At 41.7% G+C, this 25,821-nt stretch overlaps 1 protein-coding gene and 7 non-coding genes across 11 annotated transcripts in view; all 8 read right to left on the bottom strand.

Moving 5' to 3' along the window:
• Positions 1-1,633, bottom strand: part of taok2b (TAO kinase 2b) — a 31,454-nt gene extending 29,821 nt beyond the window's left edge. For 2 of the 4 annotated variants that reach the window (XM_027163206.2, XM_027163207.2), the window contains exon 1: positions 1,134-1,633. The gene's annotated coding sequence lies outside the window, so the exon portion shown is untranslated. The remainder of the gene's footprint in view (positions 1-1,133) is intronic. The other 2 variants (XM_027163204.2, XM_027163205.2) reach the window with 1 other exon arrangement.
• A 15,364-nt stretch (positions 1,634-16,997) lies between these two features.
• On the bottom strand, positions 16,998-17,069 carry trnap-cgg. The gene has a single exon. It is a non-coding gene; the product is annotated as a tRNA-Pro (tRNA).
• Positions 17,070-18,112: 1,043 nt separating this feature from the next.
• On the bottom strand, positions 18,113-18,184 carry trnap-ugg. Its single transcript has one exon. It is a non-coding gene; the product is annotated as a tRNA-Pro (tRNA).
• A 1,805-nt stretch (positions 18,185-19,989) lies between these two features.
• On the bottom strand, positions 19,990-20,061 carry trnap-ugg. The gene has a single exon. It is a non-coding gene; the product is annotated as a tRNA-Pro (tRNA).
• A 729-nt stretch (positions 20,062-20,790) lies between these two features.
• trnap-ugg lies at positions 20,791-20,862 on the bottom strand. Its single transcript has one exon. It is a non-coding gene; the product is annotated as a tRNA-Pro (tRNA).
• A 1,235-nt stretch (positions 20,863-22,097) lies between these two features.
• On the bottom strand, positions 22,098-22,169 carry trnap-ugg. Its single transcript has one exon. It is a non-coding gene; the product is annotated as a tRNA-Pro (tRNA).
• Positions 22,170-22,898: 729 nt separating this feature from the next.
• trnap-agg lies at positions 22,899-22,970 on the bottom strand. The gene has a single exon. It is a non-coding gene; the product is annotated as a tRNA-Pro (tRNA).
• Positions 22,971-25,733: 2,763 nt separating this feature from the next.
• On the bottom strand, positions 25,734-25,805 carry trnap-ugg. Its single transcript has one exon. It is a non-coding gene; the product is annotated as a tRNA-Pro (tRNA).
• Positions 25,806-25,821: the final 16 nt, after the last annotated feature.

Genomic DNA, 25,821 nt, shown 5'->3' with positions numbered 1-25,821 from the left:
ACCAAACCAGTCATGCTAGATGATGCTGCAGGTGTACAATGTTCCCCAAAGCACCTCCAGACTTTTTCCACATCTGTCACATGTGCACAGTGTGAACCTGCACTCATCTGTGAACAGAACAGTGTTCCAATGATGGACCTGCCAATTCTGGAGTTCTCTGGCAAATGCCAATCAAGCTGCATGGTGCCAAGATGTGTGCAGAGGTCCCACTAGAGGATGTCAAACCACCATCATGCCAACTTTATGGAGACTGTTTGGTCAGAAATTTGCACGCCGTTAGCCAGCTGGGGTTCATTTTGTAAGACTCCTGAAGTGCTCCTCCTCGCACAGAGGAGCAGATAGCGGTCCTGCTACTGGGTTCTTGAACTTCGGCACCGGCTACCTCTCCTTGTGTAACGACCAATCTCCTGGTATGTCCTCCATACTCTTGAAACACCAAACCTGCTTACGCTGGCAAGTACGAACGTGCAATACTGAAAGAGCAGGACTATATCGGGTACAAAAACTGTGTCGTGCTACAAATCGTGACAAGTACTGTAACAAAACTAAAGACAAATCCATCAGAAGGAATAAGGGGAACAATTGTGTGGCAACGTCCCTTTTTTCAGGGTTGTCTTGCTGTTGCCTCTCCAGTGCCTCACATTCATCCTTACTTGACAGATTGACATCCCTGAGGTTTAACTGACCTTCTGTTATATATACTGTGATGAAAAAGTGTTCCCTTTCAGCAGTGCAGTTTGGATCAGGGCAAGATGCACCAGGATCATCATTTAAAGCAGTTTGCCCCTTAATTCTAGACACGCAGTGTCCCGTTTTCAGTTCACATCCACACCCAAAGCGAATCTGCAAAGTGAACTCCTAGTCCCACACGACAAGTCTGCATAATGTACAACACTCGGATTGCCCGAATACACGCGTGTGGGCGACACAACCGCCGATTAAACTCGATTAGCATTAGCTAATGAGCAGGCTAACTGACTGAAAATGTCAGCTAGTAGAAACGCTATGCACGATATGTGCGTTTTAAACAACACAGAAAAAAGCAACGACAGCGTTGTAACATCATTAGGTACTTTGTGCAGATAGTTAAACTGATAACTTGTTTATTTTTGAAGGGATTGAAGGGTCCTTACCGTGGTGTCTCCGCTGTAGCTAACTAAAGCTAAAAGCTAAAGGCTAAAACTAAAAGCCAAAGCTAAAGCTAAAAGCTAAAGCTAGCTCAGTGTCCGGCCTGGTGAAAATAAAACGCTGCTTTCTTCAGTCCACACAAGCAATCTTCATTTGAGCATCAATGCCATACATTTATCGCTGAATGTGCAGATAAAATGTTAGATGTTTGAGTAAAGGCTCATAAGTGCGACTCTCTCTCTCTCTCAGCTCCAGATGAACATCAGCTGATTGTCAGTGAACAAAACGACACTGTACCGCGTATCATCATCATCATCATCATATTCCGCCGCTCTCATATTTAATCAACGTATATAATGTCACTAGATTAGTCTGACTCTGCTGTCAGACATAATAGTCGTCTTGGTTTTATTTTAATCCTTTTTATTGTTCAAGATGATGGCGGAGCGGGTGGGAGCCTAGCAGAGAACGGAAGCTCACTGCTCGTAGCTTTCTCTACGAAGCTTTTGCACACAAAACCGGCAGCTCTCGCCCCCTGGAGGCATAAATGGTAATGAAAAGATGACTTCTTGCTTTCCCTGACATGGTTTAATAATCAGATGCTATGGCGAGGGTGGACATGGGGATGATATTTACTTGATTCATGGATATTTACTGTCTATATAAGCTCTCATTTGTATAGTAATGGAGAGATAAGAACACCTGATGCATCCATCACTCCATAACAAGTCAAGTCAAGTCAAGTCAAGAAGCTTTTATTGTCATTTCAACCATATATAGCCGTTGCAGTACACAGTGAAATAAGACGTTTCCCCAGGCCATGGTGCTACGCAAAGCAAAGACAGAACTAAGGACTTAAGTAAGTAGTCCAAGCCACATAAAATGCAACTGTGCAGTTTTGCATGCAGTATTACTATAATGAACACAGTTTCATAGCAGCAGGTCCCTGAGATAATGTAAAGAATTGTGCAAAACAACAAATAAATGAAAGGTTAGACAGTATGTGCAAAGAACAGAGTAAATCTCGCAAGTGTCGTGCCGGTCGCATGTGTTTGCTTGGCTGAGTATCTTAAGTCAGTTTTGAATTATCTTTGAGTTTATTCTTTAACTCCTTAATTTTTACAAAGGTTGAACACACCGGCAATAACAAAAGCATCTTAAGAGTAAAAAATAATCGCTCGAAATACTTTTTGATATCACTAACATTTTATTTGTTTTCCTAGCATCCGCTTCTAGCTGTTTAGCATCACTAGCATCACTAGCCTGTTAGCCCGGTTACCGCTAGTTCTTTACACCATCTCACACCAATTATCTCTGTTGTACTTGCCCTATAGCACCATGTCGATTGTGTGTCTACCTTTGAGTGCAGGTGACGACACGTTCGAACTGCACTCGGTGGAACTGGAGCTGAAGGTTGTGGAGAAGCAGATCCATGACCTACAGGTGAAGCAGGCCCAACTGTGGAAGCGGAAAGCCACGCTGTCCAGGCCCAGCACACCCAGGAAGCAGCCTGCCCAGTTGTTGTTTACTCCGGCGCCAAGGAAACAGGGACCCCAGGTGCAGCAGCAGAGGAAGACGCAAGCCGGGCCCGGTCGAGAACCTCTCCCCATCTGCTGCCACCGGTCTTCAAGATCCCCACCCGGAACCGCTTCAACCCCCCTTCGCGAGATGGAACGCGACGCTGTGATCATCGGCAACTCCATTGTCTGCAACATCCGTGCTACTGTGGCTTAAGGGTAGGCTCGCACTCTCTATTTACCTGGTGCTCGTGTTCTTGATGTCACTGCACAGGTACCTGGGATCATGAGCAGGAACACCAGAGCTGTGGTTCTTCATGCCGGCATGAACGACACCAGCCTGAGGCAGTCAGAGATCCTGAAGAGGGACTCCAACACCCTGGTGGAGTCGGTTTGCAGCACATCATCCATGGCAAGGATCATCGTGTCTGGACCGCTTCCCACGTACCAGCGAGTAATCGAAACGTTCAGTAGAATTAAGTAGAACTAAATGAATGGTTACAGTCATGGTGTCACGCTCAGAATTTACTCTTTATTGATAACTGGGATTTTTTCTTTTTCACCCCAACAGAGTTGGTGTTGTAATCCTCTCGAAACACATCTCCAGGGTTCTGCACAAGTTCTGCCTGGTAAACTACGATTTAAATCTAAATTTCACTAGCCATCCTTCACCTCATCATCACACTGTTACAAATGCACACTTAGCTCATCCCATAGAAACTGTGTCTGTTCCCCGACTGAGATCAAAAAGTAAATGCATGAGCAGTTCTCTAAATAATCTTACCGTAATTAGACCAGAAAAATGCAAAGAAACAAACAAAAACAGTTCCTAAAGTTTGGGCTTCTGAATATTAGATCACTAGTAAATGAAATCATCACTGGTCATGGAGGTGGTGTTGCCACCATCTTTAGTGATTTCCTTACTGTTACTCAGAGAACACGGTATAGATTTAATTCCTTTGAAATGCTTGTTCTTAATGTTGCACTCTCGCACATGCACATGAAAAAATCCCTGATGTCCCTTGCTCTAGCGACAGTGTCTAGACCCCCAGGGCACTAAACATGATTTTCTTAGAGCATCGGGATGGGTTGAAAAAGTGAAGCAGTGGAGAGGGATTAACATAGCTGCTGTTCATAATATTTGCAAGTCTGATGTAATAGTGCACAAGATTATGGGATGTATTATGTGTATGACTGATGAAAGAGATAAGTTTTTAATCTACATATAAACTGGGAAAGTGTGTTTGAGCCCCAAACACTGTCAGGAAGACTATTCCTGTTTTGGAGCTAAATATGAAAATGCTCTACCACCTTTAGTAGACTTAAATATTCTGGGAACTACCAGGAGTCATGAGTTCTTTGATCTCAGGGAGCGTGAAGGATTGTAACGTGTTAGAAGACTAGTTAGATACATGGGAGCTAAAATAAGAGCCTTGTATGTAAGTAGCAGCAGTTTGTAATCAATTCTAATATTAACAGACAGCCAATGTAATAATAAGAGGAATTGTATAAATTTTTTTGTTTGTTTGTTTTTATATTTCATATAACATATATTTACATAGTCCACAAGACAAAAAAATTTTCAATTCAATTTATTTGTATAGCGCTTTTAACAATTCTCAGAAGCATAGAAACAGAATAAAAAGTTTAAAATTAAGTTACTAACCATGGGTCACATGCTGTCTATGGAGCTCTATCACCGTCTGTCCGCAGCTCTATCAAAGCAGAGTGCACCACCAAGTGATGAGACTCCAAAAAGGGGTAGAGTGTTAGGATGAAAGGGGTAGGTTTGAAAAGAATAAGCGGTCACAGTGGAAACACTCAAAACACTGAGAACTCAGGAGTGGCATGTAGATTGGCTGAACAGAGGGAGAGGGAGAGGGAAAGGGAGAGAGAGAAAATTATTAGGTATGGTTGTAATCATTGTTAAAGGCAAAGTATTTTATGTGAAAAGTGAAGGCACGGACTCTGGTAAAACTAGCTATTACAGCATAACTAAAAAGAAATAGCCAGACGTTGACAGAGACATGAGGACTTCCTGGGACATAAAGCATCCAACCACCCCACATTCAGCAAACCTGAGCAATTTGTGAGAGTGGTAAGGTGACAGCATCCAAATGTCCAATTCACCAAACAATCTATGCCTATGAACTCTCCAGATCTGCTCCTTTACCTAAGAAAAACTATTCACAAATGTGCTTTCAGCCTGGAATTACTGAATACTTCCTGGAGTCCAGAATACTAATTGGATGGCTGTAAGAAAAAGCTCTGCCCTGGCTGTAACCTTTAACTACCAAGTAGCCTGCACCGTACAATGTAAGCATGACGGATCATAAAAGATCCCCGAAAAGATCACTCAGGTACTGTGGTGCAAGACCATTCAGTGCTTTAAATGTCAGTAAAAGAATTTTATAACCAGTGCAAAATTTGACTGGGAGACCGTGCAGTGTGGATAAAATAGGGGTTGTAGGAAAAATGTTGTAGACCATGTAGAGTATGTTCTTGGGCCCAAAAGAAAGGGAAGGGAACCCATCCTCATTTGGGTGACACTGAACAGTAAATAATCTAAATGTAAATAATGTCCTTTCTAGGACAGTTTATAATATTGCAACTGAGAGATCCTGAGGAACTAATGGGTCAGTGCAAACTCTGTGTTCTGAACAGACCTAACACTAATTTCTAACCTAATACTAACCTGTCAACATTTCAAAATGATGCTGATACAGCTGACTGACACAACGTTGGTTCAAAGAAGGCTTGCCAGTCTCCGGGTAGCTCCATACACAACATTTCCATGAGTCACTGGCTGACCATGCAGCTTAATCCCTGGCAGGAATTAATTGTGTCATCATTGTGTTAATTGTGTCATCACAAAACACTTCCTGTTTCACTAAATGCTCCATAAATTTGTCGCCTCGCCAATGCAGCACCGTTTGTGATATCAAAAATCCCTTCGCAATTTGGGAAGTGCAACGTCTCAGCATCATGTTAACCACTTTTGGTGTCAATTGCATGAATGTCCTAGGAGGAGTATTTAAAAGTTCACCACATGCAACTGTTGTGACTGACACACTTCCTGGCACCTGTTGGTGGCGCTATGCCCGGGACTCACAATAAGCACATCGATGCGATCGGAATCCTTGGCCGACCATACACACCGTGTGTCATCACAATAAGACATTTTTTGCTTTAGATATTAGACATTTCCTGTTTCTCTGAATTTGCCATAACTTTGTCGCCTCGCCATGGCAGCACCGTTCGAGATATCAAAAATCCCTTCGGAATTTAGCAAGTGCAATGTCTTGGCATCATGTTCACCACGTTTGCTGTCAATCGCATGAATGTCCTAGGAAGAATATTTAAAAGTTCACCACATGCAACTGTTGTGACTGACACACTTCCTGGTGCCTGTTGGTGGCGCTATGTCCGAGATTCAAAATAGGCACATTGATGCAATCGGAATCCTTGGTCGAACATACACACCGCGTGTCATCCCAATAAGACATTTTTTGCTTTAGATATTAGACACTTCCTGTTTCTCTGAATTTGCCATAATTTTGTCGCCTCGCAATGGCAGCACCGTTCAAAATATCAATAACCCCTTCGGAATTTAGCAAGTGCAATGTCTCGGCATCATGTTCACCACGTTTGATGTCAATCGGATGAATTCCCTAGGAGGACTACTTAAAAGTTCACCGCATGCAATTATGAAATAATCCCAAATGGCCGACTTTCCGTTGGGCGGAGCTCATAGTTTAGAGCGCGAAAGTTGTTCGGGTCGATGAGATCTATATGCGTACCAACTCTCGTACATGTGCGTACATAATTGCCCGATCTGTGCACAAATGTTTGTTTTTTCATTACAGGGGGTGCTACAGAGCCCCCCTGCCACGTCCGTATTCCAGCCTTTGCCCGAGCCTGGCGTCATACGACTCTGACGTGTGTGCCAAATTTCAAGAGTTTTCGAGCATGTTAAGGACCCCAATTGGCCAATGTGTGCAAAAAAACTATTAAATAAATAAATAAATAAATAAACAAACCCGAGCAAAAACAATAGGGCTTCGCACCATCGGTGCTTGGGCCCTAATAATAAACCCGAGCAAAAACAACAGGGCTTCGCACCATCGGTGCTCGGGCCCTAAAAAATAATAATAAACCCGAGCAAAAACAATAGGGCTTCGCACCATCGGTGCTCGGGCCCTAATTACTTGCAAAGTGCAGACAGGGACTCCAGCAAGACTAGCTATGACAGCATAAACGGCTAGTGCCAGAAGGTGACACAGACATGACGGCTTCCTAGGATGTAAAGTGTCCCACCACTCCACAGTCTGCAAACCTCAGCGACTTGCGCAGGTGGTAAGCCAACAGCATCCAGACATCCCAGTTCACCAAGCAAACTATGCCCTTAAATCCTTTAGCTGGTCCTTTACCTAAGAAAAGCTATTCATAACAAAGCTAGATTAAACAAATTTTTACCTGGACTTAAACACTGAGACTGTGTCTCAGTCCGAACAGTAATAGGAAGTCTGTTCCATAACTGTGCGGCTCTGTAAGAAAATGCTCTGCCACCTGCTGTATCCTTTTGTACTTGAGGCACTTCCAAATAGCTGGCACCTTTTGATCAAAGTAGGAGTCACGGATCATAAAAAAAAAAAGATCACTTAGGTACTGTGGCACGAGACCATTAAGTGCTTTATAGATTAAGAGTAGTATTTTATAATCAATGCAAAACTTGATTGGATAGTTTGATTAAGATAGTGGTGATATGTTCATATCTTATGGTTCTAGTTAGGACTCTAGCTGCTGCATTCTAGACTAACTGGAGCTTGTTTATGCTCCAAGTGGAACATCCAGACTGTAAAGCATTACAATAATCCAACCAAGTGGTAACAAATGCATGAACTAGTGTTTCTGTATCATGTAATGACATCATATTTCTTATTTTAGCAATGTTTCTTAGATGAAAGGAGGCTACCCTTGTGATATTATTTATGGTCAAGTCAAGAAGTCAGGAAGCTTTTATTGTCATTTAAACCATATATTGCTGTTGCAGTACAGAGTGAAATGAGACCACATTTCTCCAGGACCATTGTTGTGGAAGTTTGAGTTTTGAGAGATTTAAAGTATAAAGTATCACACTGGTAGGCACAAGCAAGAGTAAAAAGGTTTCAGAGTTTATTGTGTTCTGCTCCGCAGCATGAATAAGGCTGAGTGCCCCAATCATTGATTACATCAAGATTTTATAGACAGGATTCAAACAAAGAAGGCATGTAACATCATAAATCATAGGCTTAAATGCAAACTGCCTGCTCATCTCCTGATAAAGCTAATCTTATCTTACCAAGGTCTACTAGAAGCTGTTTATGAGCCTAAGTCCTGCCAAATCATCTCTGCCCTTGTCATAATCTAAGAAAACAACCACTGGAAATGACAATTTCTAGTTACAATAACTACCAGTCAGGAGCATAGAAGGACAAGGCCTTACAAACATCTCTAAAGTAAAAATTTCCACCACACCATGGTGCTACATAGAACAAAGACAGAGCTGACTTAGTAAGTAGTCCTAGCCAAATAAAGTCGATCTGTGCAACCTGGTGCAAACAGTGCAAGACATAAAAGACAGTGCAGGAAAAAAAAACAAGACAATACACAAAAACAGAAATGGTGCCGACCAGTGTACATACTGTATGTTCAGTCAATATTATGTGTGCAGAAATACTGGAATGAACACATTAGTATTATAGCAGGAGTTACATGTGGGATTGCAAAGTATTGAGCAAAACAGCAATCGAATAAAAAGTGAGACAGCATGTGCGAAAAGCAAAAACAGTGTGCAAAACAGCATTTAAACATTTTGATAAGATGGTGCTGTGGACAGGGATGTAAATTGGAAGTGTTCATTTGGTGTGGGTCATCGCAGTCCATATGTATGTGTCTTCAGTGTGTGTGTGTGTGTGTGTGTGTGTGTGTGTGTGTGTATTGTGCTCGGTACAGTTCAGTTCAGTTATTGAGGAGTCTGATGGCTTGTGGAGAGAAACTGTTACACAGACTGGTCATAAAGGCTTGAATGCTCTGGTACCTTTTTCCAGACAGCAGTTGGGTGAAGAGTGTGTGTAAGGAGTGTGTGGGGTCATCCACAATGCTGTTTGCTGTGTAAATGTCCATGATAGAGGGAAGAGAGACTCCAAAGATCTTCTTAGCTGTCCTCACTATTTGCTGCAGGGACTTGCGATCAAGGGCGGTGCAGTTCCCAAACCAGACAGTGATGGGGCTGCTCAGAATGTTCTTGTCATGGTCATGTCATCAATGAACTTGGTGATATGGTTCGATCTGTGCATTGCTGCACAGTCGTGAGAGTAAGAAAGGTGAACAGCAGTCAGCTGATCATGCAGTCCTGAGGGGCTCCAGTATTCAGTGTGGTGGTGCTGTTCCCGATCCGGACTGACTGAGGTCTCCCAGTCAGGAAGTCATGGATCCAGTTACAGAGGGAGGTGTTCAGTCCCAGCAGGCTCAGCTTACATTTACATTTACAGCATTTGGCAGATGCCCTTAACCAGAACGATGTGCTTAAAGTGCTTAAATCTCTATTATTTGATACATTAATGCTCGTTCACTAGGTTACATACTTAAGATACCATGAGTTTAAAACATTGTTCAAACATTAAGCTCCTCAAACAGGTGCTGAGAGATGATTGTGTTGAATGCTGAATGATATTGTGTTGTGTTGAAGTTTAAGAACAGCATACAGTATGTACGTGTCTTTATTGTGCAGGTGGGTGAGGGCTAAATGAAGGGCCGTGAGAATGGCATCATCCGTGGAGCGGTTTGTACTGTATTGGGTCCAGTGAGGGTGGTAACTGTTGTAAATGTGCCTTATGATGAGCTGCCAGGAATGTTGTCTGATCCAGCAGCCTTATGTGGGTTAACTCTGCATAGAGTTCTTCTCATGTTGGCCATGGATAGACAGAGTACCTGATCGTTGGGGGTGTGGGATGGTCTTCTTTGGTTCTACACCTCAAACCGGGCATAAAAGTCATTCAGTGCATCTGGGAGGGAGGCATCACTATCACAGGCAAGTGAAGCTATATTTTAGTTCATGATCGCCTGTATGCCTTGCCACATGCACCGGGTGTCTCCGCTGTCCTGGAAGTGTCTGTGGATTGTCTGGGCATGTGTGCGCGTTGCTTCTCTGATGGCTTGGGACAGTTTGGCCCTTGCTGTTCTTAGGGCCGCCCTTTCACCTGTTCTGAAGGCTAGGTCTCTAGTCTTCAGCAGCGCACGCACTTTAGCAGTCATCCACAGCTTCCAGTCGGAGCGAGTGGTGATGGTCTTGGAGACGGTCATGTCATCACTGCACTTGCCGATGTAGCTAGTCACTGCACATTTCGTGCACAATGGTAAAAGAGCTTTGAATAAAAGAAAGTAAAATAATCATAAAACAATAATCACAACAATAAAACAAACTGATCATGTGCAATCAGTTTGGACGTAGCACAGAGCTCATTCAGAAAATGCACAGCTAAACTGAGTTTTGAGTCGACATTTAAATGTGGCTAATGTTTTAGCAAATCTGATCTCTTCTGGAAGTTGATTCCAACTACGGGCAGCATAATAGTTAAAGCAGATTCTTCTTGTTTACTGTGAACCCTTGGTATTTTTAAGTGACTCGATTCTAATGATCTAAGTAGTCTGTTTGGCATTAACTGTGTACTCCTCCAAGTTAACAGTGTCACCGATGGTTGTAGCTTCCCTAAAGATGTTCCAGTCAATGCAATCAAGTCCTAAAGAGCAGAGGTGGCTCCTGTTGACCAGGTTTTCACCTGCTTCAGAAAGTGGGTGTTTCAGAAGTGCTTCAGAAGATTGGTTTTGATGTGTTCTCTGATCTCTCAAAGCACTTCATACTGACTGGGGTGAATGCAACTGGGCGTTAATCGTTGAGGCCTCTAATGACTGGTTTCTTTGTTAATGGAATTATTTATGCTGCACTGGTAAAAATTATGTGTCGGATATACTTAAAATATGTATGCACCATTTTTGCAACACACTTTTTAAGTAAACCCAACTTGGAAAAAAATTACTTAAAATTAACAAGAAAACCGTTGTTATATGTACTTAAATTTTTGGGTACACACAACATTGTTTATTTAAAAATATATGTAACATGATAGAATCTACTAAGTAATTGCAAGTTAAGGTAACTTAAAATTTAAGCTCATTTATGTTAAATAAAAGACAATTAATTGAGTTGAACCAATGTAAAATCTTAACTTATTGTAGATTATCAGCTATTGGTCTGCATATTGCACTGCTGCTTTAATGGGTTAAACACAGAGCACAAATTCCTAGTATGGGTCACCATTTGTCACTTCACTAAAATAAATTACACATGCAAATCACACAAAATAAAGCATTTCACTTTATTTTTTTAAACAGGCTGCAATGCAATGGTGAAGCCTAAAACCACACATCATGAATGTACAACAAATGTGTCACATTAACAAATGAAAGTTCACTTCCAACACGATACTTCCTTCATGCTGCCCCCTTTGCAACATTTTCTTGCTCTGAACTAGAAGGAGAAAAAACAGTTTTATATTTAGTATGAATAGGCGAGACATTGCAGTGTCTTACTAACATAGACCTTTTCAGTAAAAGATTGTATATACTAAAATGACCTAATATTACACGGACCAGGGCGGGAACAGAATTATCTTAATGCAAACATGCCAACGCGATGCATGGTCATATTCCTCTGAAACAAACACATTAACCACTAGAACATTCATTCGATGGAGTCTGCTTTAGCAGTCGCACAATCGCGTGCACACTCGTTCCTCCTTTCATACAATAACTTATTTGTACAAACTAGACTTTCATAAATATTTAAGTAATATTCAGAAATTCAATTTAAAAAAGTTTCTTTCTTGACTACAAACGCATTAACACAAATAAACAAATGTATGTTAAAACGACAAATCTTACCTCTTTTCAGCGTCTTCGCCTCTTTGCGTTTCAGAAAATATCTTCACCTAACACTACAAACAAGTGTTTATTAATGTCAAAACCTCAAAATCAAATATTTTGCTTAGTTTATAGAAAATTAAGCTTACCGCTTTCCACCGTCTTCACATGTTCATCACCAGATGAATCCAGTTTTTTCCAGATTTGCATATCACATGGCTCAGTCATATACTTAAAATATTATGTTATAATTACTTAGTTTTGATGCATTTTTAATACTAGTTGACATGACTTATGTTTTTTCATTATATTTAGGCATACACTTAGGTTCACCTTGTAACTTATATATTTATGTTACAGACATTATATATGCTAAGTAGAGGTTGAAAAGTTAAAATTACTTTGTTATTTGTGTTTAGTTTATTCATTTTTATAATTAATGGTTGTTCAGCCAACGAATCGTTTTTTAGAGTGTGACTTTAGGCAGGGAGGGATAGTGGTTGTAGAATTATTGGGCTTAAACAGTGCTAGACCCATGTGCGATGGATAGATTGTGTCAACACAGATCCCGAGCAACAGAGCAACATGGGAGAGCTCTATACATCTCAACCCTGCTGCTGGCTCCAATCGTTTTTCCTACGTGACAGGCACTGGCAATTTTATGGAAAGAATCTTGTCTCTAGTTGTTTTAGTAATACACAACATCTAGCAAACAACATTTTCAAAATAATTCAGGAAGCTCAGAAGCATTGTTAGGATATCAGTTTTTAAAATGAGCCATACAAATAGTCTTCTTTATTGCCTTTTCTCCTGATGAATTTACCATTAAAATATATTATTGTTACATTCCTGCTGATTTGCCGAGAGTTTTCTCTCAGTCACTTTATGTTCACTAAATGTACTCAGATAAATGAAGATTTTATTTTACATTTACAAAGTTTTGCTCCAGTTTTTATTTTACTAAATAAAATTGTAAAGGAACCTGAATAAATCTTTACAAACTAATAGAATAATGTTAGAATATCAACAATGAGTGTGATTGAGAAATGAGGTTTTTGATTTAGATTTTGCTCTGTCAAAATAAGACTCCATTCCATCTGATATCACACTCTCAGTAGTTTGTTGTTGTTTCAGCATCAAGACCCATTTGTTCCTTTCGTTTCCTTAATTTTTCCACTTGACCCTCATGGTCATGTCTATCTTTTAAAGATTTTGCACGTGCAACAAGAGCGGCTCTTTCGGCCTCCACCTGTGTGTGCACTCGATGAACAGAGGACTTAGATTTGGTTGAACTTGAACTACTGTGTTGGCTCGATGTGGGATTGTTCGACCAGGCTTCAATGTTGGAAACACTATCAACATGGTTTATTTCACTATCAGCACACTGATTTCCCTCTTGATGTTGTTTCAGCCACTATATGACAATAGCAGAAAACTCCTCAATCCACAGTAATTTGGCTTTAAACCACGTTTCATGTTTCTCACTCTCTTCATTGGACAATAAACTTAGCAAAGTCTTATGTGCTTCTTTTGCTTCTTTGCACTGGGTTTTAAACTTATCAAAGGTGATTTCAACATTTTCAAAATCAGCTTTAACTATAAGATCAGTCAGTACACCTTTAAAATAATCTGTCATTTCAAACTTTGATTTTCTGTTTTTGCAGCATATCAAGTTTAAACAACAACCCTTTTGTAGTAAGTTTAACCTCATGTTTTCTAACTGCTTGGTCTATATCAGTACCCCCCTGTATTTTGCGTTTGATCCTCGTTAGGATCAGTCAAATTAGACACATAAATCTTACTTTTCTCTACAATTTTTAAACCTTGGTAAACACTTTGCTCATTCACAACATATTCATAAATCAAAGCTTATAAACATTGCAAACATTGTGAGAATGAACAAAAAAACCCATATGAAACACCCATTAGTCTCTTTTTAACTGTGTGTGCACACTTTGTTTTAAATGGTCATATAAGTTTTCAAGTCAGTTCGATGATAGCTCGAGTTTATAATAATGTGATCACAACTCATACCTTAATACGCCATTGTTCTTCAGACTTTAGTACTGCAATAGACTACAATCCAACGACAAAAGTTTAGGGCACTACATTTCAATAGAATTCTGAACCTCTTTAGACCCCTCAAGATTCAAGTGGACAAGTGAGAACAGAGTAAGAAGCTCTTGACATTGAGCTTTATTAGGCAAGAAACTTGGTTGAACGTGATAAGCAAGAGCCTGCAGCTCCCTGTAGATTTGGAAAATAAATATTTAATTTAAATTTATTTTATTTTAGTTAGTTAGTTTTTAAAAAAAAATGTAATTCTAAATTCTAAGATTATGATGCTCTTGTAACATTAAAATAAACCGTGTTTCATTTTTTTGTTGCTCAAAATATGCGTCATAACTGCCGACTTGCAAAATCCGATTCAGCAGACGCATGTTTTGGTTTGCTGCAGCCGGCAAGTTAAAATTTTGATGTCAGGAATACGAAGAGGACTCAAATTGACATTGAACAGTTTATTTGAAAGTAACCTTCAACCCAGCATATTTTTGTTAAGGTTAGTTCAAACTGTTCAAAATATTTTGTTTGCTTGCAGAAATAAAATTTTGTTTACTCGGTAGCAGTTCATTGATTTCATAAATTAACACACTACAGTTTTTTATATACTTTCCATAAAGGTAAACACGATATGTGCAGTGTTGTATTAATTTTAGATGTCAAAAGGGTTTTGTGGCTCCATGTGTTTTTTTTGTTGTTGTTGTGGGAAACGGGTCCAAATGATTTGAGTGTGTAAGGTTGCTGACCCCTGGTCTAGACCAACAAGCCTCAACAGTGCTCTGGGTTAGGTTGTGCACATATGGAAGGTCACTTGATACTGAAAACATATGTCTGTCCTGTTCTGTGGGATAATGCTAAACTGTTCAGTGCACTACTATTGCAATAATATCATTACCTCCAATCTGTAAAAAGGAAACATCACCAAGAAGCGTTCTTGCTGACGTGCACAAAGAACAAAGTTGAAGCCAGTATGAAGTTTCAAGAACTTTACATTGTACTCATCTTTTTGCAATATACTCTGTGTTTTTCTGGTGGATCAGAGTATCAAATGATTTTTATTTCCTTGCAATGTGCATTCTGTGATAAACTGACCGCCATCAGTGTGCTGCTGTTTCTATAAATTCTAAACCATTGCTTACCTGCATGCTGCATTTTCTAGTTTTATAGTGAATCATTTTTGCCATATTTTTGTGCTGCTATTTCTTAGGATGTGGATGTTATAGCGGCATCCAATAAGATTGATTCTTTTTTAATATCTGTTACAGCAGGTAATTACTTAATTAGGAGCCTTGACCTAGCTTCATTATAACTGTGGTGCTAATGAGAGAACCTACAAAGCTGCAGTTCCCTTTCGGAACTCGAGCTGTGTCGAAACGCTATGGCAAAGCGGCGCCGGTGCTCGTGGGGCTCGCAGGTCGATTTAGCAGCGGGATTGGAGGCGGATGAGTCCTCTTCAGCCTCGTCTGCTGAATCGAGCTCCGGCTCTCACGGAGAAGCAGGCCCGATGGCTGCTTCTTCTCCCAGTGTGAGCAGCGCGGCATTACATGACTCTCCCTCCGAGGAAGGACAGCTGATGGATGCTAGCGAACCCGTGGGCTCCTCACAGCCTGTGCTGTATGAGAAGCTCCTCGAGGTCGTGACACGAGCCGTAGCCAAACTGGATTTAGATTGGCCGGTGGAGCAGCAGAAGCAGCGCACACCCAGTAAGCTGGAGCGTTTCCTGCGCCCTGTGTCACTTCCTCGGCGCCGGAGCCTGCCATTTTTTCCCGATCTGCACGCCGAGGTGTCCAGATCCTGGAAAACCCTGTACTCTACGCGCACTTCTCCTAGTCACTCCTCGCTTTATGCGAATGTGGTCTGGGCTAAGGCGTGCGGCTACGGGGCAATGCCACGTGTGGAAGAGACGCTGGCTAGCTATCTCTCCCCTAATGTAGCATCATCGCTAAAGGCTCCGGTTTTCCCTACTAAGCCGCTACGTGCTACGTCAGCCTTAGTACGGAAGGCTTACGCGGCAGCAGGTCAGGCCAAGGGCTGCCTCCACACCATGGGTGTGTTGCAAGCATACCAGGCTGACCTGCTGCCCCACAACATGCATTTGCAGATACACTGCTTCTTTACTGTTAATGCCCATTGCTTTGTGAACCTACATTAGCATCCAAACGTGGTGAATCCAACGTGTACATGCAGCTCTGTGTAATTATTATTATTTTATCATTAACACACAAAAAAGTTTGCCTTAGCATGTAGCTACCTACTATCTTGTGTGCTGATAAGTGATTATATTGTGGTAAAGTAAAATTGTATTAAACATTAGTAAACTTTGGGTAAATTATCAAATGCGCTAAAAGTATCTCCACCCCCAGCCACTGACGTAAGCGGTTCTTAATTCTAGACCACCGATGTTTTGGTGCTACTTAAGAACCACTTTTCTTGGTTCAGAGCCGGTGCTTTGGCCATTGAAACAGAAAGAACTGGTTCTAAATTAGGCTCTGGCTCCGAACCAGCACTCAAACTGTCTCGGTGGAAAAGGGGCATTTATGTCAATAGAATTCGGAACCTCTGTGGACCCGTCGAGATACAAGTGGCCAAGCAAGAACCGAGTAAGAAGCTCTTGACATTGAGCTTTATACCGCAAGAAAACATAGTTGACATGAGAAGCAAGAGCTTGAACCCGGGACCTCTTGCACACCTATGTAATCGAACAATCATTCAAGATCAGGGAGAAGGGCGCGTCCGGGATTTGAACCCGGGACCTCTCACACAACCGAAGCGAGAATCATACCTCTAGACCAACGAGCCAAAGTGCACCACCTTGGTTTTGGTGCGCATGATTGGAATTTTACAAATCCTGCAAACATTTATGTCCTGTTCTCTGGGTTCATGCTAAAAATTATAGATCACTATAGATTATTATAGATCATGCTAAACATTATAGATCACTACTTTTGCCATCAGATGACGTGAGAAACAAGAGCCCGCTAACTAATCAAAAGTCATTCAAGAGTAAGGGGAAGAGCTCGTCCGGGATTTGAATGACCTAACAGATTGGAGTTAATGAAACAGATTGGAGTTAATGAATGACATTGACCTAGCTCCAGTATTCCTGTTTTGATTCTGATCTCAGGTTATTTGTGGTGCCAATGCGAGAACCTACAAACCTGCAGTTTTTCAAGTTCTCTCTGGATTGCAAACAGGTATGAATTTGGGTTATCATGGTGTACTTTTGCATTTGAGCTACATAAGTCATTAATCTTGGTTGTCATAAGGAGCAAAAGCCAGCTCACCTCAAGATTCGTTCCACCAAGGCATAGTCTATTCCATGTAAAGCCAGGGCTCGTCCGGGATTTGAACCCGGGACCTCTCGCACCCGAAGCGAGAATCATACCCCTAGACCAACGAGCCAAAGTGCACCATCTTGGTTTGGTGTGCATGTTTGGATTTTTACAAATCCTGCAAACATTTCATGTTGTTTTCTTTGGACTCTTGGACTCAATCTGCAAGATACTCTGTGTTTTTCTGTTCGATGAGGGTTGCAAATAATTTTTTTCCCACAACATGCATTTGCAGATACACTGCCTCTGTGATAAACAGACTGGAATCAATGTACTTCTGTTTCTATCTCTGTTACACCTTTGCTGACCTGCCTGCTACATTTTCTACTCATTTGGTGAATCAGTTTAGGCATGTATATATATATTTTTGCTGTTAGTTTAGCTGTAGTTAACATAGATATCAGATTAAGCAGCCAATTAATCTATTAGATAAGTATATCCTTCACATAGATTTGGTGTCCGTGCTTTGATTGCATGCTCTTGTTATTTCCTGTGTGTACTTTTGCACATCCTCTACATGTCCCTAAATATGCCACTAGCTGATTTGACTGGATTGTCCCTAGGTGTGAATGAGTGTTAGCCTGGTGTCCTGCAGTAGACTACAATCCAACCACCAAAGGTTAGGGCACTAAATGTCAATAGAATTCTGAACCTCTTTGGACCCCTCGAGATACAAGTGGCCAAGCAAGAACCTCTTGACATTGAGCTTTATACTGCAGGAAACTCAGATGACGTGAGAAACAAGAGCCCGCTAACTAATCAACAGTCATTCAAGAGTAAGGGGAAGGGCTCATCTGGGATTTGAATGACCTAACAGATTGGAGTTAATGAAACAGATTGGAGTTAATGAATGACATTGACCTAGCTCCTGTATTCCTGTTTTGATTCTGATCTCAGGTTATTTGTGGTGCCAATGCGAGAACCTACAAACCTGCAGTTTTTCGAGTTCTCACTGGATTGCAAATAGGTATAAATTTGGGTTATCATGGTGTACTTTTGCATTTGAGCTACATAAGTCATTACTCTTGGTTGTCATAAGGAGCAAAAGCTAGCTCACTTCAAGATTCCTCTGGATTTGTTCCACCAAGGCATAGTCTATTCCACGCAAAGCCAGGGCTCGTCCGGGATTTGAACCCGGGACCTCTCGCACCCAAAGCGAGAATCATACCCCTAGACCAACGAGCCACACTGCACCACTTCACTTTGGTGAGCATGTTTGGAATTTTACAAATCCTGCAAACATTTCTGTCCTGTTTTCTGAGATCATGCTAAACATTTCAGAGCACTGCTTTTGCAATAATTTCATTAACCCCAATCTGTTGGCAAGGAGACATGACCAAGTTCTTACTGAATTGTGCATAAAACACAAATCAAGCCCATATTAAGTGGCAGAAACTCTAGTTTTGCACGTCCTCTACATGCCCCTAAAGCATGCCACTAGCTGATTTGACTGGATTGCCCCTAGGTGTGAATGAGTGTTAGCATGGTGTCCTGCGGTAGACTACAATCCAACGACCAAAGGTTAGGGCACTAATGCCTCTTTTCCACCAAAAAGAACCGAGTGCTGGTTCAAATTTGGTTCAACTGGCGAACCTTCTAAGACCCGGTTTGCCTTTCCATCGGTTAGAGAGCATCACAGAGCCGAGTCTGACGTCACTGTATACATAAGTCCCTAGGTGTGAATGAGTGTTAGCCTGGTGTCCTGCAGTAGACTACAATCCAACCACCAAAGGTTAGGGCACTAAATGTCAATAGAATTCTGAACCTCTTTGGACCCCTCGAGATACGAGTGGCCAAGCAAGAACCTCTTGACATTGAGCTTTATACTGCAGGAAACTCAGATGACGTGAGAAACAAGAGCCCGCTAACTAATCAACAGTCATTCAAGAGTAAGGGGAAGGGCTCATCTGGGATTTGAATGACCTAACAGATTGGAGTTAATGAAACAGATTGGAGTTAATGAATGACATTGACCTAGCTCCAGTATTCCTGTTTTGATTCTGATCTCAGGTTATTTGTGGTGCCAATGCGAGAACCTACAAACCTGCAGTTTTTCGAGTTCTCACTGGATTGCAAATAGGTATAAATTTGGGTTATCATGGTGTACTTTTGCATTTGAGCTACATAAGTCATTACTCTTGGTTGTCATAAGGAGCAAAAGCTAGCTCACTTCAAGATTCCTCTGGATTTGTTCCACCAAGGCATAGTCTATTCCACGCAAAGCCAGGGCTCGTCCGGGATTTTGCACCCTAAGCGAGAATCATACCCCTAGACCAACGAGCCAAATTGCACCATCTTGGTTTGGTGTGCATGTTTGGATTTTTACAAATCCTGCAAACATTTCAAGAGTTTTCTTTGGACTCTTGGACTCAATCTGCAAGATACTCTGTGTTTTTCTGTTCGATGAGGGTTGCAAATAATTTTTTTCCCACAACATGCATTTGCAGATACACTGCCTCTGTGATAAACAGACTGGAATCAATCCAACCACCAAAGGTTAGGGCACTAAATGTCAATAGAATTCTGAACCTCTTTGGACCCCTCGAGATACAAGTGGCCAAGCAAGAACCTCTTGACATTGAGCTTTATACTGCAGGAAACTCAGATGACGTGAGAAACAAGAGCCCGCTAACTAATCAACAGTCATTCAAGAGTAAGGGGAAGGGCTCATCTGGGATTTGAATGACCTAACAGATTGGAGTTAATGAAACAGATTGGAGTTAATGAATGACATTGACCTAGCTCCTGTATTCCTGTTTTGATTCTGATCTCAGGTTATTTGTGGTGCCAATGCGAGAACCTACAAACCTGCAGTTTTTCGAGTTCTCACTGGATTGCAAATAGGTATAAATTTGGGTTATCATGGTGTACTTTTGCATTTGAGCTACATAAGTCATTACTCTTGGTTGTCATAAGGAGCAAAAGCTAGCTCACTTCAAGATTCCTCTGGATTTGTTCCACCAAGGCATAGTCTATTCCACGCAAAGCCAGGGCTCGTCCGGGATTTGAACCCGGGACCTCTCGCACCCAAAGCGAGAATCATACCCCTAGACCAACGAGCCACACTGCACCACTTCACTTTGGTGAGCATGTTTGGAATTTTACAAATCCTGCAAACATTTCTGTCCTGTTCTCTGAGATCATGCTAAACATTTCAGAGCACTGCTTTTGCAATAATTTCATTAACCCCAATCTGTTGGCAAGGAGACATGACCAAGTTCTTACTGAATTGTGCATAAAACACAAATCAAGCCCATATTAAGTGGCAGAAACTCTAGTTTTGCACGTCCTCTACATGCCCCCAAAGCATGCCACTAGCTGATTTGACTGGATTGCCCCTAGGTGTGAATGAGTGTTAGCATGGTGTCCTGCGGTAGACTACAATCCAACGACCAAAGGTTAGGGCACTAATGCCTCTTTTCCACCAAAAAGAACCGAGTGCTGGTTCAAATTTGGTTCAACTGGCGAACCTTCTAAGACCCGGTTTGCCTTTCCATCGGTTAGAGAGCATCACAGAGCCGAGTCTGACGTCACTGTATACTTGTCACGTAACCCAGTGCAGCAGCGGCAAACACAACAACAACGGCGGATGTTGCTTTACTGTTAATGCCCATGGCTTTGTGAACCTACATTAGCATCCAAACGTGGCGAATTTGGGTTATCATGGTGTACTTTCGCATTTGAGCTACATAAGTCATTAATCTTGGTTGTCATAAGGAGCAAAAGCCAGCTCACTTCAAGATTCCTCTGGATTTGTTCCACCATGGCATAGTCTATCCCACGTAAAGCCAGGGCTCGTCCGGGATTTGAACCCGGGACCTCTCGCACCCTAAGCGAGAATCATACCCCTAGACCAACGAGCCAAATTGCACCACCCTGGGTTGGTGTGCATGTTTGGAATTTTACAAATCCTGCAAACATTTCTGTCCTGTGCTCTGGGTTCAAGCTAAACATTATAGATCACTACTTTTGCAATAATTTCATTAACTCCAATCTGTTGGAAAGGAGACATGACCAAGTTCTTACGGACTTGCGCATAGAACACAAATCAAGCCCAAATCACAAAGGGCAAAAGGGCACGAATCCACAAATCAAGCCCATATTAACTGGCAGAAACTCTGAGTTTTCTTTGGACTCTTTATCTATCTGTAAGATACTCTGTGTTTTTCTGTTCGATGAGGGTTGCAAATAATTTTTTTCCCACAACATGCATTTGCAGATACACTGCCTCTGTGATAAACAGACTGGAATCAATGTACTTCTGTTTCTATCTCTGTTACACATTTGCTGACCTGCCTGCTACATTTTCTACTCATTTGGTGAATCAGTTTAGGCATGTATATATATATTTTTTGCTGTTAGTTTAGCTGTAGTTAACATAGATATCAGATTAAGCAGCCAATTAATCTATTAGATAAGTATATCCTTCACATAGATTTGGTGTCCGTGCTTTGATTGCATGCTCTTGTTATTTCCTGTGTGTACTTTTGCACATCCTCTACATGTCCCTAAATATGCCACTAGCTGATTTGACTGGATTGTCCCTAGGTGTGAATGAGTGTTAGCCTGGTGTCCTGCAGTAGACTACAATCCAACCACCAAAGGTTAGGGCACTAAATGTCAATAGAATTCTGAACCTCTTTGGACCCCTCGAGATACAAGTGGCCAAGCAAGAACCTCTTGACATTGAGCTTTATACTGCAGGAAACTCAGATGACGTGAGAAACAAGAGCCCGCTAACTAATCAACAGTCATTCAAGAGTAAGGGGAAGGGCTCATCTGGGATTTGAATGACCTAACAGATTGGAGTTAATGAAACAGATTGGAGTTAATGAATGACATTGACCTAGCTCCTGTATTCCTGTTTTGATTCTGATCTCAGGTTATTTGTGGTGCCAATGCGAGAACCTACAAACCTGCAGTTTTTCGAGTTCTCACTGGATTGCAAATAGGTATAAATTTGGGTTATCATGGTGTACTTTTGCATTTGAGCTACATAAGTCATTACTCTTGGTTGTCATAAGGAGCAAAAGCTAGCTCACTTCAAGATTCCTCTGGATTTGTTCCACCAAGGCATAGTCTATTCCACGCAAAGCCAGGGCTCGTCCGGGATTTGAACCCGGGACCTCTCGCACCCAAAGCGAGAATCATACCCCTAGACCAACGAGCCACACTGCACCACTTCACTTTGGTGAGCATGTTTGGAATTTTACAAATCCTGCAAACATTTCTGTCCTGTTCTCTGAGATCATGCTAAACATTTCAGAGCACTGCTTTTGCAATAATTTCATTAACCCCAATCTGTTGGCAAGGAGACATGACCAAGTTCTTACTGAATTGTGCATAAAACACAAATCAAGCCCATATTAAGTGGCAGAAACTCTAGTTTTGCACGTCCTCTACATGCCCCCAAAGCATGCCACTAGCTGATTTGACTGGATTGCCCCTAGGTGTGAATGAGTGTTAGCATGGTGTCCTGCGGTAGACTACAATCCAACGACCAAAGGTTAGGGCACTAATGCCTCTTTTCCACCAAAAAGAACCGAGTGCTGGTTCAAATTTGGTTCAACTGGCGAACCTTCTAAGACCCGGTTTGCCTTTCCATCGGTTAGAGAGCATCACAGAGCCGAGTCTGACGTCACTGTATACTTGTCACGTAACCCAGTGCAGCAGCGGCAAACACAACAACAACGGCGGATGTTGCTTTACTGTTAATGCCCATGGCTTTGTGAACCTACATTAGCATCCAAACGTGGCGAATTTGGGTTATCATGGTGTACTTTCGCATTTGAGCTACATAAGTCATTAATCTTGGTTGTCATAAGGAGCAAAAGCCAGCTCACTTCAAGATTCCTCTGGATTTGTTCCACCATGGCATAGTCTATCCCACGTAAAGCCAGGGCTCGTCCGGGATTTGAACCCGGGACCTCTCGCACCCTAAGCGAGAATCATACCCCTAGACCAACGAGCCAAATTGCACCACCCTGGGTTGGTGTGCATGTTTGGAATTTTACAAATCCTGCAAACATTTCTGTCCTGTGCTCTGGGTTCAAGCTAAACATTATAGATCACTACTTTTGCAATAATTTCATTAACTCCAATCTGTTGGAAAGGAGACATGACCAAGTTCTTACGGACTTGCGCATAGAACACAAATCAAGCCCAAATCACAAAGGGCAAAAGGGCACGAATCCACAAATCAAGCCCATATTAACTGGCAGAAACTCTGAGTTTTCTTTGGACTCTTTATCTATCTGCAAGATACTCTGTGTTTTTCTGTTCGATGAGGGTTGCAAATAATTTTTTTCCCACAACATGCATTTGCAGATACACTGCCTCTGTGATAAACAGACTGGAATCAATGTACTTCTGTTTCTATCTCTGTTACACATTTGCTGACCTGCCTGCTACATTTTCTACTCATTTGGTGAATCAGTTTAGGCATGTATATATATATTTTTTGCTGTTAGTTTAGCTGTAGTTAACATAGATATCAGATTAAGCAGCCAATTAATCTATTAGATAAGTATATCCTTCACATAGATTTGGTGTCCGTGCTTTGATTGCATGCTCTTGTTATTTCCTGTGTGTACTTTTGCACATCCTCTACATGTCCCTAAATATGCCACTAGCTGATTTGACTGGATTGTCCCTAGGTGTGAATGAGTGTTAGCCTGGTGTCCTGCAGTAGACTACAATCCAACCACCAAAGGTTAGGGCACTAAATGTCAATAGAATTCTGAACCTCTTTGGACCCCTCGAGATACGAGTGGCCAAGCAAGAACCTCTTGACATTGAGCTTTATACTGCAGGAAACTCAGATGACGTGAGAAACAAGAGCCCGCTAACTAATCAACAGTCATTCAAGAGTAAGGGGAAGGGCTCATCTGGGATTTGAATGACCTAACAGATTGGAGTTAATGAAACAGATTGGAGTTAATGAATGACATTGACCTAGCTCCAGTATTCCTGTTTTGATTCTGATCTCAGGTTATTTGTGGTGCCAATGCGAGAACCTACAAACCTGCAGTTTTTCGAGTTCTCACTGGATTGCAAATAGGTATAAATTTGGGTTATCATGGTGTACTTTTGCATTTGAGCTACATAAGTCATTACTCTTGGTTGTCATAAGGAGCAAAAGCTAGCTCACTTCAAGATTCCTCTGGATTTGTTCCACCAAGGCATAGTCTATTCCACGCAAAGCCAGGGCTCGTCCGGGATTTTGCACCCTAAGCGAGAATCATACCCCTAGACCAACGAGCCAAATTGCACCATCTTGGTTTGGTGTGCATGTTTGGATTTTTACAAATCTTGCAAACATTTCAAGAGTTTTCTTTGGACTCTTGGACTCAATCTGCAAGATACTCTGTGTTTTTCTGTTCGATGAGGGTTGCAAATAATTTTTTTCCCACAACATGCATTTGCAGATACACTGCCTCTGTGATAAACAGACTGGAATCAATCCAACCACCAAAGGTTAGGGCACTAAATGTCAATAGAATTCTGAACCTCTTTGGACCCCTCGAGATACAAGTGGCCAAGCAAGAACCTCTTGACATTGAGCTTTATACTGCAGGAAACTCAGATGACGTGAGAAACAAGAGCCCGCTAACTAATCAACAGTCATTCAAGAGTAAGGGGAAGGGCTCATCTGGGATTTGAATGACCTAACAGATTGGAGTTAATGAAACAGATTGGAGTTAATGAATGACATTGACCTAGCTCCAGTATTCCTGTTTTGATTCTGATCTCAGGTTATTTGTGGTGCCAATGCGAGAACCTACAAACCTGCAGTTTTTCGAGTTCTCACTGGATTGCAAATAGGTATAAATTTGGGTTATCATGGTGTACTTTTGCATTTGAGCTACATAAGTCATTACTCTTGGTTGTCATAAGGAGCAAAAGCTAGCTCACTTCAAGATTCCTCTGGATTTGTTCCACCAAGGCATAGTCTATTCCACGCAAAGCCAGGGCTCGTCCGGGATTTTGCACCCTAAGCGAGAATCATACCCCTAGACCAACGAGCCAAATTGCACCATCTTGGTTTGGTGTGCATGTTTGGATTTTTACAAATCTTGCAAACATTTCAAGAGTTTTCTTTGGACTCTTGGACTCAATCTGCAAGATACTCTGTGTTTTTCTGTTCGATGAGGGTTGCAAATAATTTTTTTCCCACAACATGCATTTGCAGATACACTGCCTCTGTGATAAACAGACTGGAATCAATCCAACCACCAAAGGTTAGGGCACTAAATGTCAATAGAATTCTGAACCTCTTTGGACCCCTCGAGATACAAGTGGCCAAGCAAGAACCTCTTGACATTGAGCTTTATACTGCAGGAAACTCAGATGACGTGAGAAACAAGAGCCCGCTAACTAATCAACAGTCATTCAAGAGTAAGGGGAAGGGCTCATCTGGGATTTGAATGACCTAACAGATTGGAGTTAATGAAACAGATTGGAGTTAATGAATGACATTGACCTAGCTCCTGTATTCCTGTTTTGATTCTGATCTCAGGTTATTTGTGGTGCCAATGCGAGAACCTACAAACCTGCAGTTTTTCGAGTTCTCACTGGATTGCAAATAGGTATAAATTTGGGTTATCATGGTGTACTTTTGCATTTGAGCTACATAAGTCATTACTCTTGGTTGTCATAAGGAGCAAAAGCTAGCTCACTTCAAGATTCCTCTGGATTTGTTCCACCAAGGCATAGTCTATTCCACGCAAAGCCAGGGCTCGTCCGGGATTTGAACCCGGGACCTCTCGCACCCAAAGCGAGAATCATACCCCTAGACCAACGAGCCACACTGCACCACTTCA

This window comes from Tachysurus fulvidraco, chromosome 8 (assembly GCF_022655615.1).
Source record: "Tachysurus fulvidraco isolate hzauxx_2018 chromosome 8, HZAU_PFXX_2.0, whole genome shotgun sequence".
Taxonomy (NCBI): domain Eukaryota; kingdom Metazoa; phylum Chordata; class Actinopteri; order Siluriformes; family Bagridae; genus Tachysurus; species Tachysurus fulvidraco.
This window is presented reverse-complemented; position numbering and strand designations above follow the sequence as displayed.